The sequence below is a fragment of the Sus scrofa genome, chromosome 14 (assembly GCF_054392235.1).
Source record: "Sus scrofa isolate SSC_HxYL_T2T_F1_AM1 chromosome 14, Sscrofa_HxYL_maternal_Yorkshire_Landrace_v2.0, whole genome shotgun sequence".
Lineage (NCBI taxonomy): Eukaryota > Metazoa > Chordata > Mammalia > Artiodactyla > Suidae > Sus > Sus scrofa.
Window position 1 is genome coordinate 100,203,803 of NC_139396.1, and position 14,273 is coordinate 100,218,075.

Consider the following 14,273-nt stretch of genomic DNA (forward strand, 5'->3'; position numbering starts at 1 on the left):
GCTAAGTACTACATAACTATGAGGCATTCCCCCTGCCCCAGTTTTATTGATGAGTAATTGATAAATAGTGTTGCATTAGGCCACAATGTACAATGATGTACAACGTAATGACTTGACAAATGCATATATTGCAAAATGATTACCCGGGTAAGTTAACATCATACAATGTATCATATGATTGTCCTTATAATTTTTCCTTTGAAATAAGAAAGGAATTTTGCTAGTTGGAAGCCCAGAGTCTTTGTTGCCAACCAGGAAGAAGGGGGGGAAGTTCTGGCTGGAGCTGGTCAGGTGGGAAAGCAGTGAGATCATGAGACAGGACACCCATTAGTCTTAACTCAGTCACAAGTTATCTGTGGGCTGTTGAGCAAGTCATTTAACCTGTGTTGTGATTGTCCATACAGGGGATAATGATGGACACCTCTCAGGGTTGTGAAGATCAAATAAAATAAATGCTAAATGGAAGAGTTTCCTCCTAGTAGTTGGTGTACCCAAAGAGCAGCTGTCCCTAGATTGACTTACTTCATTTTTAACATTTTTTTTTTTGCTTTTTTCTTTTTAGGGCCACGTCTGAGGAAACTCCTGGAAACTCCCAGGCTAGGGGTCAAATTGGAGCTGTAGCTGCCAGTCTATACCATAGCTCACGGCAATGCTGGATCCTTAACCCACTGAGTGGGGCCAGGGATCAAACCGGAATCCTCATGGATACTAGTTGGCTTTGTTACCCCTGTGCCACCATGGGAACTCTTGTTTTTTTGAGCAGATTTATCCTGAAGATGATTTTGCTTGGGCTCCTGGGGCATTTGCTGCTGGTGACCTGTGTCCAAATCACAAGGGAGGTCATTGTCCCCTGGTGTTTCTCCTTGTCAGGAACTTGTGACAACTCTCTGCAACCAGTAAGTTTCTCCCAGCTGATTTTCTTGCCTTCACTAAAAGATTTCCTTTTCTGTAATTTCTGATCTGTAGAGGAATTGATTGGTCATATTGAAATGGACAAGTTCTGTTAGTTTTTTTTTTTTTTTTTATTTAATGTCTTAATATACAAAAAGGGCTTGTTAGAGCCTCTTCCCAGAAGATACTGGTAAAAATTTCCACTTAGGCAGTGCACAGGGAGATAGAAAATGGAAATCTGAGATTGGAAGTACAGCCTTCTTTTGATAGTAGATCGAAGTATAGTCAGATGATGGAGAAGGTGAGCAAACAAATGAAAGGAACATGGGCTAGGTAATCTAGAGAGAGACAGCTCTGGATTTTATTAGTTTAGCAAAGACATTTCTGTTGACTATACAAAAACATTGTTGTCTCTTGTGTCTGTAAACTGTTTGTGCCATGTTGAATTGTCCACCATGAAACAATCCCTTCCTCCCACATACCCCAGGTACTAATAATGATGTTACGTCACCTAACAGTTATTAGTGCCTACCATTCTATCTCTATGAATTCTCCCAACTTGCTGATTTAAAAAAAAAAAAAAATTATAGGAGTTCCTGTCTTGACTCAGTGGAAACATCTGACTAGCATCAATGAGGATGCAGGTTGGATCCCTGGCCCTGCTCAGTGGGTTAAGGATCTGGTGTTGCCATGAGCTGTGGTGCAGGTTGCAGACTCGGCTTGCATCTGGTATGGCTGTGGCGTAGGCCAGCAGCTATAGCTCCAATTTGACCCCTAGACTGGGAACCTCCATATGCTGTAGGTGTGGCCCTAAAAAAAAAAAAAAATTACGGATAGAGAAAGCAAGGCTTAGATTGATCAAGTACCTCACCCAGGGTCACATAGTAAGTGAGGAAGCCAGGACTGACCTGAACCCCCTTCATCACTGTCCTCACCTCCTCCCATGGTGACCCTGTGTTTCATAGAACTGCATGCTGTCACAGGGAGCCTTACAGGTAGGCTTGTTTAATCCAATGGTTTTCAAAACTGTTTTCTAGTGGCAGGATCCTTGTCAAACAAAAATTTTACATAGAAGGACCATGATGGGAGTTTCTTAGTTCCCTAGCAGTTAGGATTTGGCATTGTCACTTCTGTGGCTTAGGTTTGATCCCTGGCCCAGGAACTTCTGCATGCTATGGATACAACCCCCCCCCCCCAAAAACAAACAAACAAACAAACAAAATAAACAAAAACAAAAAACACACACAAAACCATGATGGAATAAAAAGGTTTGAATATTATAAAAAGTGAGTCAGCAAAAGCAGCAGAGCTGTTCAGATGAACACTGGGCTTAATACTGCGGTTAGAGAAAAAATAGTTTTATACTGGTCTCATTGTTCTGATTATTCCTGCCTTTGGTGTGCAATATCTAAATACTAATTCACTCACTAAACCTTTGCAAATGGTAACAGATTTCTGCCCCCCTAAATTTCTCCTGTAAATACCAGGATATTTAACTGGACAGTTGTAGAAAGAAACTTGGAGGTCCGCACAAAATGAGTTAATTTTGCAGCACCGAGATAATACACTGTTGCACTCCATTGTGTTGAAATTTGATATCAAACATATTTGAGAGAACATACTGATCTTAAATTAGTTTTTAAACCATTAAAGTACTTTAAAAGTTAAGATCAAATTAAATTAGTCTTTGGAAGAAACTCAGATCCCCCTTGTGGTACTCTAGGCTTCTAGGGAGGAACACAGTTTGAAAACCACTGGTCTAATACTTTTCAAATAGGAAATTGAGGCCTGAAAAGTGCAAATGGTGGGTTCATGTTAGGAAACAGGATATTGGGCCTAAGAAATGTTTATTTTCTAAAATTAGCTTTTCAGGCTTTTTTTTTTCTTTCGGTTATAAAAGAATGGTTTGATTAAAAGAGTGAAAATATAGAGAAGGAAATAAAAAACAGGACTATGCACTTACCTCTGAACAATAAACCAGTATTTCACTAACATTTGAGTGTGTATAAATTTTTATAAAATTAGGTTGAGGTTATATATACAGTTGATCTTTGAACAATGTGGGCGCGAGCTTGAGTGTAAGTTGTAGTTGGCTGTCCATATCCAGGCCTCCTCTGCATCCTTGGATTCCACTGTAGAAACGTATCCATGTAGAAGTGGACCTGTGCAGCTGAAAGCTGTGTTGTTCAAGGGTCAACTGTAGAGACTTGTATCCTACTTTTTTCTCTTAATGTTCTATCATGTGATTGTTGTCTTGGATAATGTGGCTTTTCAGTGATGACATGTTTTTTCACAGATGCACCGTGGTTGAGCCATTCTTACTGGCTGATGTGTACTGATGTATTGTTTTCCACTGTTAGGTGTTAATGAGAGATGCTGTGAGGAACATCTTTGCCTAGAAGTTAGTTTCACTGTTTTCATTGTTTCTTGAAGATGTCTTCCTTGTCAGCTCCTATCTGACCCTTGGTCTGTCCACTACAGGAGAGTCTAGGGTGTGGCGTTTTCTCCCTCCATGTAGAGGTGAGATTGGGGCGGTGGAGTTGGGGGTCCTCGGGTACTGGATGAGAAAGATGATCTTGGACATGTTGACCTAAGCCCATCCATGCTTCTTTTTCACAGGCCGGATGCTCTGTGTGTGCTTAGGCTGGTTCAAATACAGGTAGACTTGAGATCTGCCCAGCATCTGGGAGGTCCCACTCACGTCTGAGTTGCCTCTTGTCCTCAGCCTGCTGGGACACTGGTGCTCTGGAGGCCCCCTCAGGGCCGGTCTTTGCTCAGCAGGGGGTGGGATGGAGGGGCTGGTGTCTCTCAGGCTTCCCCCCCCCACCACCACCCCCAGAGGTGGTAGAGAGGAACCTAAACCATTTTCAGCTTTTCCTTTGCAGATCCAACCTTTTAAGCATACCTACATTTACCTGCAAAGGCAATCGTTTTGCATTTTAATGACAAATCAAGTACGCTAACTTGCATTTGAAACGAAAGTGCCTTAAATGTCTCTGGCTGTCAGAATGAGATGTTAGGAGCTTGATGAAAAGCGAACAAAGAAGACAAAGTATGAAGCCTGGATATAGTGCAAAATGAAATAAAACCTTGTATGGCCTGTCAGGGGTGTCAGTTGATATTCATATCTAAAGCACATTATAGCATTACTTTGCAGCTCATAGCTTACTCATCTGTCTTTTTTAATTCATCACATTTGAGCCCACATCTTTTAAGTCTCGTGTGTCAACAATGGGAGAAATCTGTTAATTGACAAATGAGTGTCACAAATGTGAATTGGTGCCTTTACATCAGCGGCAGGTGTAGTCTCTTTTGTTTTTTGTTGGATCTATTATTGGCATAAGCCAGTGTAAGACATCTGTCTTTGTCGGAATGAGAAATGACAGACCTTCTTGGCTGTCATTGTCTTAGTGCGTGCTCATTCTGTGAGATACTGTATAAAGATAAAATGTCAGTTAAAAGAATATGAAAAACTATCTGGAGGAAGTCCTTAAATTACTCAGAGAGGGGATCCGGGAATTGGGACTGGAATTGAAATCCGAGTGTTTCAGTTTGTATCTATCACACCTATTTAAAAATAATATTTCCTGAGTAACAGGATGAGGTTATCAGGCATTTAGGAAGATGTTATGTTGTGCTGGTATAATTAGCTTTATAAGGTGGGGAGAAAATCTGCCTTTGCAAGATATGAATTTATTTATTATAAGGTCATCTCTCAGACAAGCACAGAATTGTCTCAATAAAAACACTCCAGGTAGGATTCTGGGCATCGATTTGCATGTGTTCTGAAATATTGAAATTGTTCCCCTCCAATTTCTTTTTCTGGTTATATTCCTATCTGAGACTGATGAGAAGCATAATGAAATAAAAAGCAGCAGTTGTGGTGTGATGAGACAATTAGTGGGGCGAAAACTGTTAGTTTCACTGAGCTCCTGGTGGGTTTAGAGATGCCGGCGAGTATGGACACCTGAGGCTGTGTTGTTAAGTTAGGGCTGGTAAGAGAGGAGGCAGAAGGTCCCATGGCGGAGGAATGCTCTTGCTCCCCTTTCTGTCTTCAGGAGTCAGGGGGCCTAGACATTGAGGGCTGGTGAGGAATAGGTGATCTCCGCTGAGCGAGTCTTGGTTTTAGGATGGGTGGACTCTTAAGGCATGTTTTCCAAACACAAAACCTTTAGGGGTCTTGTTAAAATGCAGCATCTGACTGAGTAGGTCTGGGCTTGGGCCTGAGCCTCTGCATTTCTAGCACATTCCCAGGTGATGTTGACCTGCTTTGCAGACCCACCTTAAATATCAAGCAGTTCTGGAGTTCCCATTGTGGCTTAGCAGTAATGAACCAGACTAGTATCCATGAAGGTACAGGTTTGGTTCCTGGCCTCGCTCAGTGGGTTAGGATCCAGCGGTTGCCATGAGCTGTGGTATAGGTCATAGATGCGGCTCGGATCCTGATTTGACCTGTAGCCTGAGCTTCCATATGCAGAGGGCGTGGCCCTTAAAAAAAAAAAAAAGGCAAAAATTTCAAGGAGTTCAAGTCATTTTTCCACAGACTCTCTGATGGGCTCCTGTAGGTAGTGTAGAATTAGAAGGGGGAAGGCTTCAGGTGCTGGGTGAACTGGACTGACTGGGTGATTTCTACATCAAGAAGTTACTTTTTCTGTAGGAATGTTTCTAGCCCCTTCAAAGGGGGCCCAGACTGATCAATTTTTCTCCAGCTCTGTGGCCAGGGGACAGGCCTGAGTCCAAGGTACTCTACCTTCTCTAAAGGGGTTAGTGATTGGGGTGTGTGCGGGTGTGCATGCGTGCATATTTGCTCATTGTGTACTGAACCTTATGTGTGTTGGCAGAATTTGTGTGTCTACGTGTGCACCTAGTGGCGTATCTGGGGATAGGCGTGCGTCGAGTCTGAGTGTGCCCTGTTGGTGTAGGGTATGTAAACACAAGTGTTAGCTGTATGTTTACATATCAGGCAGGAACCAAACTAGGGGAGAGGATGTGTGCCTGAGTGTTTGCTTAGTGGAGCAGTAGGGTCCCTTAGCTGATACTCATTTGAAGAATCAGACGGCTGGATTACATGGGGGGGGGGGGATCTGCTGCTGGGGCTGCAACATAGTCCTTTGGTGTCATTAGTCTTTGGTAAACATATTTGCCTCCAAGGTTGCTCCTGGCCCACGGCCGAGGAAGCTGACGGCAGTGTTTATTTTCGGGTGGAATAGACCCCTGGCTGAGTTAGACAATACTATTGGGATCCAGGGAAGTCCTCCAATTATCATCAGAGGATCAAGGAAGGGCAAATTATGCGGAGCCTGAGGACCAGACGCTCGCCTCCCTCTTCTGTTTGTCTGAGCTGCAGTCGTGACTCAGAGCACAAAGCCACGTCTCTTCTCTTCACGTAAACTAATAATGATTTCGTGAGTAACAGGGGAGGATGAAACTGCTCTTTTCCTGAGGAAAGCCGATGCTTCTTTTTCCAGACTCTTCTCTCCTTCCCCCAGGCCCCTTCCTCCTTCCTTTCAGATTCTGTGCAGAGCAGACCTTGTCCTGGCTGACCCTTGAGTGCTCTGTTCTGGAGGAAATTTTAATTTTGTTTGTTAAATCGAAACAAGGCTCACCTGAAGGGAGTGAGGCAAGCCAGAGAGAAAGGAAGGGAAACAACCCATCTGAAAAAGGCGCAGAAGTTGCACCCTCAGCCCCTTTGGCCCTGAAGGACAATGTTTTTGCCTCATGCAGAGAGGCGCGTTGTGCTTTCTGTGGAGGTGCATGAGCAGAAAGGAAGTTGCCCAAGTGCAGAGAGTGTATGTGTGTGTCCTCGCACGTGTCTGCCTGTTCGCCTTCTAAAAATGGGCAAGGCACGCACATCGACCGTGTTTATCCACACACGTGTCTGTGTGCGCAGACATAGGCCAGATCCACACACAGACATCCTTTTGTCCGCCTACGGGGGGACTAGGTACTAAGAAGACCGTTTTACGTGCCCACTCTTGGTTTTTCATTGCCGGCTGTCACAGAGAATCTGAAACAGACAAAAATTTATTGGGTAGTATTTAGAAACATGTCGGTGGTAACGACTGCAGCTCTGATTTCAATTAACACCCACTAAATTTAGGCTAATGCAGTGCATTTGTAGACCTGTTGAATGTGCTTGGCATCACGTCGCAAAAATCTAAAGTGGCCCCGGTTTCAAAACATTTCATTCTGACCACCGCTTGGGCGTCTGCTCCCCTCCCCCACCATCTGGCACATGGCGGTGAGCTCCCCTGCGAACAGCAGCGCCTTCGAAAATCTCCAACTTCGGATTTTTATAAAATGACCTTTCAATGGCGGAGAGCACGGTTAAAGTTTTAGCGTCCGATCTTGCTTAATGAAATACTACTTTGGAGTTCATAATTCATCATTTTTCACACCCCGCTCACCCCCTTTTCTGGCTATTTGGGTGAAAACAGCTGGAGAAGTGCTGCATTTTATGATTAAGGCACTAAAAGCTTAGCCGTAGGCACTGCCCATCTATAGGGCTATAGAGTTCAGGCTGCTGACAGCAGATCTGTTTTGAATCGGAGTCAGATTAAAGTGAGTGAAAATCATTTGGGGGCTGAGGGCTCGAAAGGTCACACGTGTAATGAATTGTGGGTGCTTGCCTGGCTTCCCAGGCGAGAACCGTGAGCAATTATTAAATGCCATTGTGCATTGGGAAGGGTTGGTTGGTGGTGACTTTGAAACTTTCCAGAAGCTGAGGCTGGGAGATTGCAAAAGGTAGTAATAAGGCGTTCGACAGGAGAGGGTTTGGCGAGCTGTTGCTTTGTGTACTTCGCTTTATTTGGGGAGAGATTTCTGTTCCCCTCCCATCTTGTCTGAGTCTGAAATGATGGCCCCAGCAGTACTGGGGGGTGGGGTCCTGCCTGGGGACATTTTTTTTTTTTTCCTTGGATTTGGTAAATGCCTTCAGTAGTTCCCTGCTTTTTTTCTGGGTGCTGTGGAGGCTGGCGGTTTTGCTTCAGCCCTCAACTGTTGTGTAGTCATTAATGGGTCTTAATGGACCACCTCCTTTTCATCTGTGGAAGCCACCCCAAACTCCTGTGGCCAGCTGTGTAGGCATCAGAGACTGAAAAAAAGTCTGAGGCTCCTTCCCTCCCGAAGATGAAGGGGGCTTGGCCTGCTTTATTTAGGTGAGGCTGTGCCCCCTGCCCTGCCGCTTCCCAGTATTTTCTATGGCAGGTGGTGTGGCCTAGCCCTGTGGACAGATTTTAGAAAGTACCTTCAATACAGGCAGGGAACACCTCCTGTTGAATAAACCCTTCTCACACTCGGCATGGGTTTCACCCACTTCTAAACCAACGTGCCCTCTGTGCCGTCTTCCTTGTTAGTGTTTTGGAAACCTGAGGTATGGATCTCTCTGGAAGAACCTCTGAAATAGAAAACAAAGAAAAACACAAATACTTGAAACTTAAATGATTGGGCTGAATTGGTGATTGAACCACTGAAAGAAAAAGTCAGTTTTTTCAGCAGTTACTGAATACTTGCTACGTGGCAGCTGGAAGGCTGGGCATTAAAAGTGCCGAGGCAGATTTCCCTACATGGTGCAGTGGAAACAAATCCGACTAGGAACCAGGAGGTTGTGGGTTCGATCCCTGGCCTTACTCAGTGGGTCGTGGATCCGGTGTTGCTGTGAGCTGTGGTGTAGGTCGCAGACATGGCTTGGATCCCATGTTGCTGTGGCTGTGGCATAGGCTGGCTGTTACAGCTCCTATTAGATCCCTAGTCTGGGCACTTCCATATGCCATGGGTGTGGCCCTAAAAAGCAAAAGATGAAAAATAAAATAAAAAAAAATGCCTAGGCGACTGACCTCCCTATAGAGGAGACATATGGAAACTTGTGATTCCAGCCCACCGAAGTGATGACACATTAAAGGATGCACAGGGCACTGACATGGAGGAGTGGCAGTTGCCCCCTCCTGGAGGTGGTGGAGGAAGGTTTCTTGGAGTGGTAGTGTATCTGAGCTGAACTGGCGGAGAAGAGCAGGATGAGCCATGTGGAGGGCAAGGGAAGGTGCCTTGGCAGAAGGGACAGTGTGAAGGACAGAGGGAAGGGGTGAGAGAGTTAGAGCCAAAGCTTGGCTGGCCAGGGAGGGTGACTTGGCATTTCTTTGGTGGGTGCCTTATTTAGCAGACATACTGAGTGTTTTAAGGGAATGAAGCAAAGACCTCTGTCCTCCGTGCCTTTGTTTTTCCTCCTCCCTCTTGCCTCTGCGATTTCTCCTACCTTGTGCCTTCTTTCTCTCTGGTAAGGAAATGTGACTAGTCAGCGTAATAAGCATAGAGGGAGACAAAGGGGGTTTCCTAGAAGATGTCACAACTGTGTTTGGATGAGTTGTGAGGACTAGAAGTAACCCTATGCCACACAACAAGGCTGTGAGTTCTTTACCTCCTGGAGTTGGATGATGGCTGTATGGGATTCGCGTTGTCTTCTCTCCTTACTAAGGTACTTGCCACTTTGGCAGACCTAGGTGCAAATAGCTGATACCTACTCCATCAAAATCCCCAAGGACTGTCTGGCTGTTTCCGGTGATGAAGCCTAATGGATCAAGCACGGATGGTGGAGCATCAGGCATCTTGGACCAGGAGGACCATTTGTTTTTAGGAGGGGGTGGGAGGCTGCCCCAAATAAATAATAGCCTCAAAGGACTTGACATAGGTGCTTGTAGCTCTCCCTTACATGTAAGTTCCTTGTTTTCCCCACCCAGCTAACTTGACTCAATGAGATTATATTGGGGCAGAGGTGGAGAGGCAGAGATTGATTGGCTGTGGCTTCGAGGATGTGAAAAAGGACCCTCAGGTATCCACACCATCTTCATTACCGTGTGATCATTGCATGCAGGTGGTAAGGCAGCCATAGTCCATATCCATAGACATATTTCTGGAAGGAGGTCTTGCAGAAAGAAGGTAGAAGAGCTTCAAAAGACACCCAGTGTGACCCAGCACACAGCTCAGCCAGTAACAGATTCCCTCCAGCCACGACCCTACAAGTTCTGTGGCTCCCAGTTGGGCTGGATGTTCCTTTTGCTTTTGAGGTTCTGCAGTCACAGTGGTGATAGTGACTTCTTTCTGGTCCAATGAACTTGGAATGAAAGGAAGCTTTCTCCTCCGGTGGTAGAAGGTTTTCACAGAAGGTCTTTGGGGGTACATTGGGCCCAGGGCTTGGGAGGGGGTAAGGCAGGAAGGATGAATGCCAAGCCCTGACAGGGGGGTGGGGTGGGTAGGTAGGGACCTGCCTGCATTATTGGTCCATGGCGCCCATCCAGCCCGTGGCCTCTCTCGCACAAAGCCTTCGTTCTGATTAATGGCATCCGTGTCTGGGAGGCATGGATTGTATTAGACCTTGTTTAAAGTGCTCTCTATACATTCACTTCCCCTGGAAGTGCCCCAAAATAGGATGAGAGGAAAAAAGGGAGCGAGAGAAAGGGCCTGCATTTGGAAAGGGTAGAAAGGAAAGCTTTTTTTCATAAATGCTTTCTGTGACTTTTTGTACTCTTCAAGGCTTTATCTCTGCAGGGCTCCTACGGGAGAGCAAGGGGAAAAAGTGAAGACAGACGTCTTGGGAAAGAAAACGGGTTGCCTTGCCAAAACTGGGAGATGGTGCTGGCGCTCTTGGCTTTTTAGAAACTCCAAGAAATCTGCTGACATTTTAAAGGGGGGGAAAAAAAGAGAGAGATGATTTATGATGACATCACATGTTGCCCAAGCAGATCCTGCAAGAAGAAAATGGCTTTTATAGAGAGCATGTTGCAATAAAGAAACAGTGAGTCACTGGGGGAGCATCATCAGTTGAAACGCCTTCGGTTATCTGCCTTAACCCCCACCCTGCCCCCCAACCCAACCAAAGGCCTTGGCAGCTCTTAGGGCCTGGCTGTAAAGGGGTTAAGAGAGCCTGAGCCTAGCCTGAACCCCAAGTGCCTGCTGCCTTCTGTCTACCCCATCACCCCCTGGCCTCCCATTCTGATGACTGTGATTGTATCCAGCCTTGTTCTTAGCTTCCTCTCAACAAGGTGGGTGTGCTGGCTTTGGACGGGCTGTGTGTGTGTGTGTCGGGGTGCTCTGACCTGGTGCATTTAAGTGGTGGGCAGTGGAGGAGAATGATGCAGTGAGGAGATCCAGGGCCTGTTTGCTCTTCTTGGAGTAGCAGGACAAGGCTGGACTTTGATGGAGGCTGTGGGTTGTCACCATGCCTGTTCAAGGGGAGAAACTGGAGAATGGGTGTTGGGGTGAGGATCCAGCCTTCTGCGCCTGGGAATCACAGTAACTGCACTTTCACCCTCAAACAAGGTTGGCAACTTGGTGTTGGTCCCCGGGCAACTTGTATGTTGGGTGCTGTGGCTCATCACCCACAGAGTACCAACCCTGGATCTCAGCAACGTGGCGGCATCTGGAAGGCTTGTCTAGGCTGCCGCCTCCTCTGAGTTTCTCAATACCCCTCTCCCTGTCAAAGACACTTCCTCCCATTTCCCTTAACTCCCATACCTTCCTGCTTTCCCATTCCAACGATCTGAGGGCCAGGTGGGGAACACTTACATATTAAGGGTGGGTCGACAGAACAGATTCTAACTACTTTGGATGTATTTGCATGTCTGCAAGGATCAGGACCTAAAGCTCAAAGACAGAGATGCTGTTGAGGGTGTTCCAGCCATCAGAAAGAGGGGCTTTGGGGATGTTGGTGGGGGGTGGGGAGTGGGGCAGGCAGTCGGCTGGGCAGGCCATGGAGGTGCCCCTCCTTCCCTGTGCTGGGATGGCCTGCCTGGTCCAGAGCTGGCCTCTCTGTGGAGCAGGTCCTTCCTTGGCGGGCCTTCAGTCTGAGCAGCCTCCCTGATTGTCCTCTTGAACAGTCATGCCTCCAGAGTCCTTGAGGTTGGGGAATCCTCCCTCTGGGAGAAGGAAGTGTCACTGCTTGGGCGTTGGTTAGGAGGCTGACAGGCCCAGACCAGGTCCTGCCCTGCTTTTCCCCACGTGGGATTCAGTTTAGTCCTGGGAGGTCTTTGAAGCCATGGACCATCCGTGTTGTATCACCAGCCCTGACCCAGTACATATCAGTGCAAAGATGCTGATTGGCCAGGGATTGAACTGGCATCCTCATGGATACTAGTGGGGTTCTTAGGCCGCTGGGCCACAATGGGAACTCCCATGATCACCTTCTTGGTGTCTGCTAGAGACAGGCATTTCCTAACTGCCTTTTTCACAAGGGCAGATAGTGGTGGTTATAAACCACCCATCATCCCATCACCTTCCTCCTGCATTTATTGAGGTCTAGGGACACAGCAGTAAGCAAGGTACAGTCTCTGCCTTCAAGACAGTCATCTTCTGTTGAACAGAAAACTTACTCTTTTTGCTTCTCCCAAAGAGCTATGGTTCACCCTGCATGCTTTGTGGGAGTTGGGGGGAGTTTGACTTGAGTTCTGTGCCAGCCATTTGAAAACTTATAGTCACCCTATAAGGTGTTGTGTTTTTTTTTTTTTTTTCAATCTCCCTTTTATCTTAAAAAGTCCCCCAAACCAAAAACAGAGGTAAAACTTGCTTATGGTCTCACAGCTCCTGTGTTGCAGTGGGTGTTAGAACTGGGGACTGTCTGTTCCAAGCCTGCCTTCCCTCTCGCGCCCTGCTCTTGATAACGGCACACACATTGCTTGGGGTTCTGCTGTTTTTCACTTAGCATGTCAAAAGCATTTTTCTGGGTTTCTCTAATATTCATGATAATCTTTTAAAATGACTACATGATTTTTCTCCCCGTACTGATGTCCGCTAATGTAAACCAGTCCCTGGAATAGTGAATGTTTAGTTCTAATTTCTTTGATGTTGGAAATTGAGTGTGTTGGGGGGGGTGGTCCTGAGATTGCCCCATCCGCCTGTGGTTCCCCCAAAGGAGCAATAGGGCCAGCACAGATGGAGCCTTGGGGGCGTCTCCCCACATGATAGAGAGGGCATGTTGCTCTCCTGCCAGTGAGGCTTTGTGGAGGGAGTGCTTACCTTCTTGTCCTAGATGCTCTGGTTTCTGGCTCAAGCCAGACTTCCTTGCTGGGCCTTTCAGAGATCACTCACTTGGAACTCTTTCTCCAGGAGATCCAAAACCATCCTGCCAGACTGGTCCCCTTTTCCCATCAACTGTCCACCTTCTTCCCTAGGTCCAAACCCACTCTCTTGACCCGGAATGCTCCCCATCTCCGCCTCCTCTCAGTCTTGTCTACCCAGCTCAGTCCAGCTCCACATCTCTGGCCTCTAGACAGCCCCTCGGATGTCCCTTTGCATCAAATTCCCTGAAACCCCACTCTTTTCAATTTGACATCAAATGATGGGCTGGTACGCAAATTCTTGTCTTCTCAAAGCTGGCTGAGGAAAGAGGCAAGAGGCTCTCACCCTGATATTCCCAGCTGTCTCCCACTCTTGTCTCATTTTTTCCTTGTAACAGCCCTGAGAGCTGGGATTTACTGTCCCCACTTCAGAGTCAGGATGGTTAATGTTATTCTAGGCAGGGCAGGAGAAAAGAAATGCCGTGCAAGTGACAGAACTCCCAGGTGGCAAGAAACCACTTCTTTAACTTGATCTCCCTTTCACTTGGCAATCAGTATGCAGTATACAACACGTAGTGGGTGCTCATTAAATGCCTGTTGAGTTGAATTTTTGGACAGTTTCCTTTGTAGGGGTGAAAGTTCCTCCTGTGCACTGTTGAATCTGGAGGGAAAAATTGAGTCAGCTGTGCAGTGTGGCGTGTGCTTTTAATTTCAAACAGGGATCTCTGCAGTTTGGCAAGGATTGGGCATTGACAAGAGGTGCACAGGAGGGAAAAAACATCTTGAAGCTGCCTTCTGTCCCAATGAGAACAAAACCCCACATCTGGTCCTTGTCTCGGCCCCAGTGCAGTTGTCTTCTCTTGTTGAGATCCTAACAGTAGGCGGGAGGGTGGGTGGGGCTGGACCTGAGAGTCAAGGGGCCTGAGCTCTTGGGAGCTGAGGGCTGCAGGGGCATGATTTGCCATGTTGGTTGGGCGTCAGATGTGCCCAGCATGGGGTACAACACTAAGGTTTGCATCTTATCTTCCCCGGTGGTGCACCACCCGAGAGCTGTTTCACCATTGCACTGTTGGGGAAGCTTTGGAAGCTAGGAAGGTCTTGCCTTAGGTGCCACCTTGTTCTTGGGTGTAAACCAAATGAGAGTGCCTAAGGGGGGCGCTCACATGTACCAAGTGGGGGCCTTGCAAGTGGTGCACACCAAAGTGGAGGTGAACCAGGGCTGGCTATCAAGGTGGGGGGAAACTGGGCATGTATACCAAAAGTGGGGACCAGGAGAGGAGGAGTGTACCCCAAAGTGAAGCCAACATTGGAGCTTTGTTGCTGGGGTCAGTAGAACAG

At 46.9% G+C, this 14,273-nt stretch overlaps 2 long non-coding RNA genes across 2 annotated transcripts in view; both read left to right on the top strand.

Moving 5' to 3' along the window:
• LRMDA (leucine rich melanocyte differentiation associated) overlaps positions 1 to 14,273 on the top strand; it is a 1,116,486-nt gene that overhangs the window by 40,204 nt on the left and 1,062,009 nt on the right. The window lies entirely within an intron of this gene.
• LOC146396892 (uncharacterized) lies at positions 2,626 to 4,762 on the top strand. The gene is made up of 2 exons (XR_014828180.1): positions 2,626 to 2,922; positions 3,083 to 4,762. It is a non-coding gene; the product is annotated as an uncharacterized LOC146396892 (long non-coding RNA).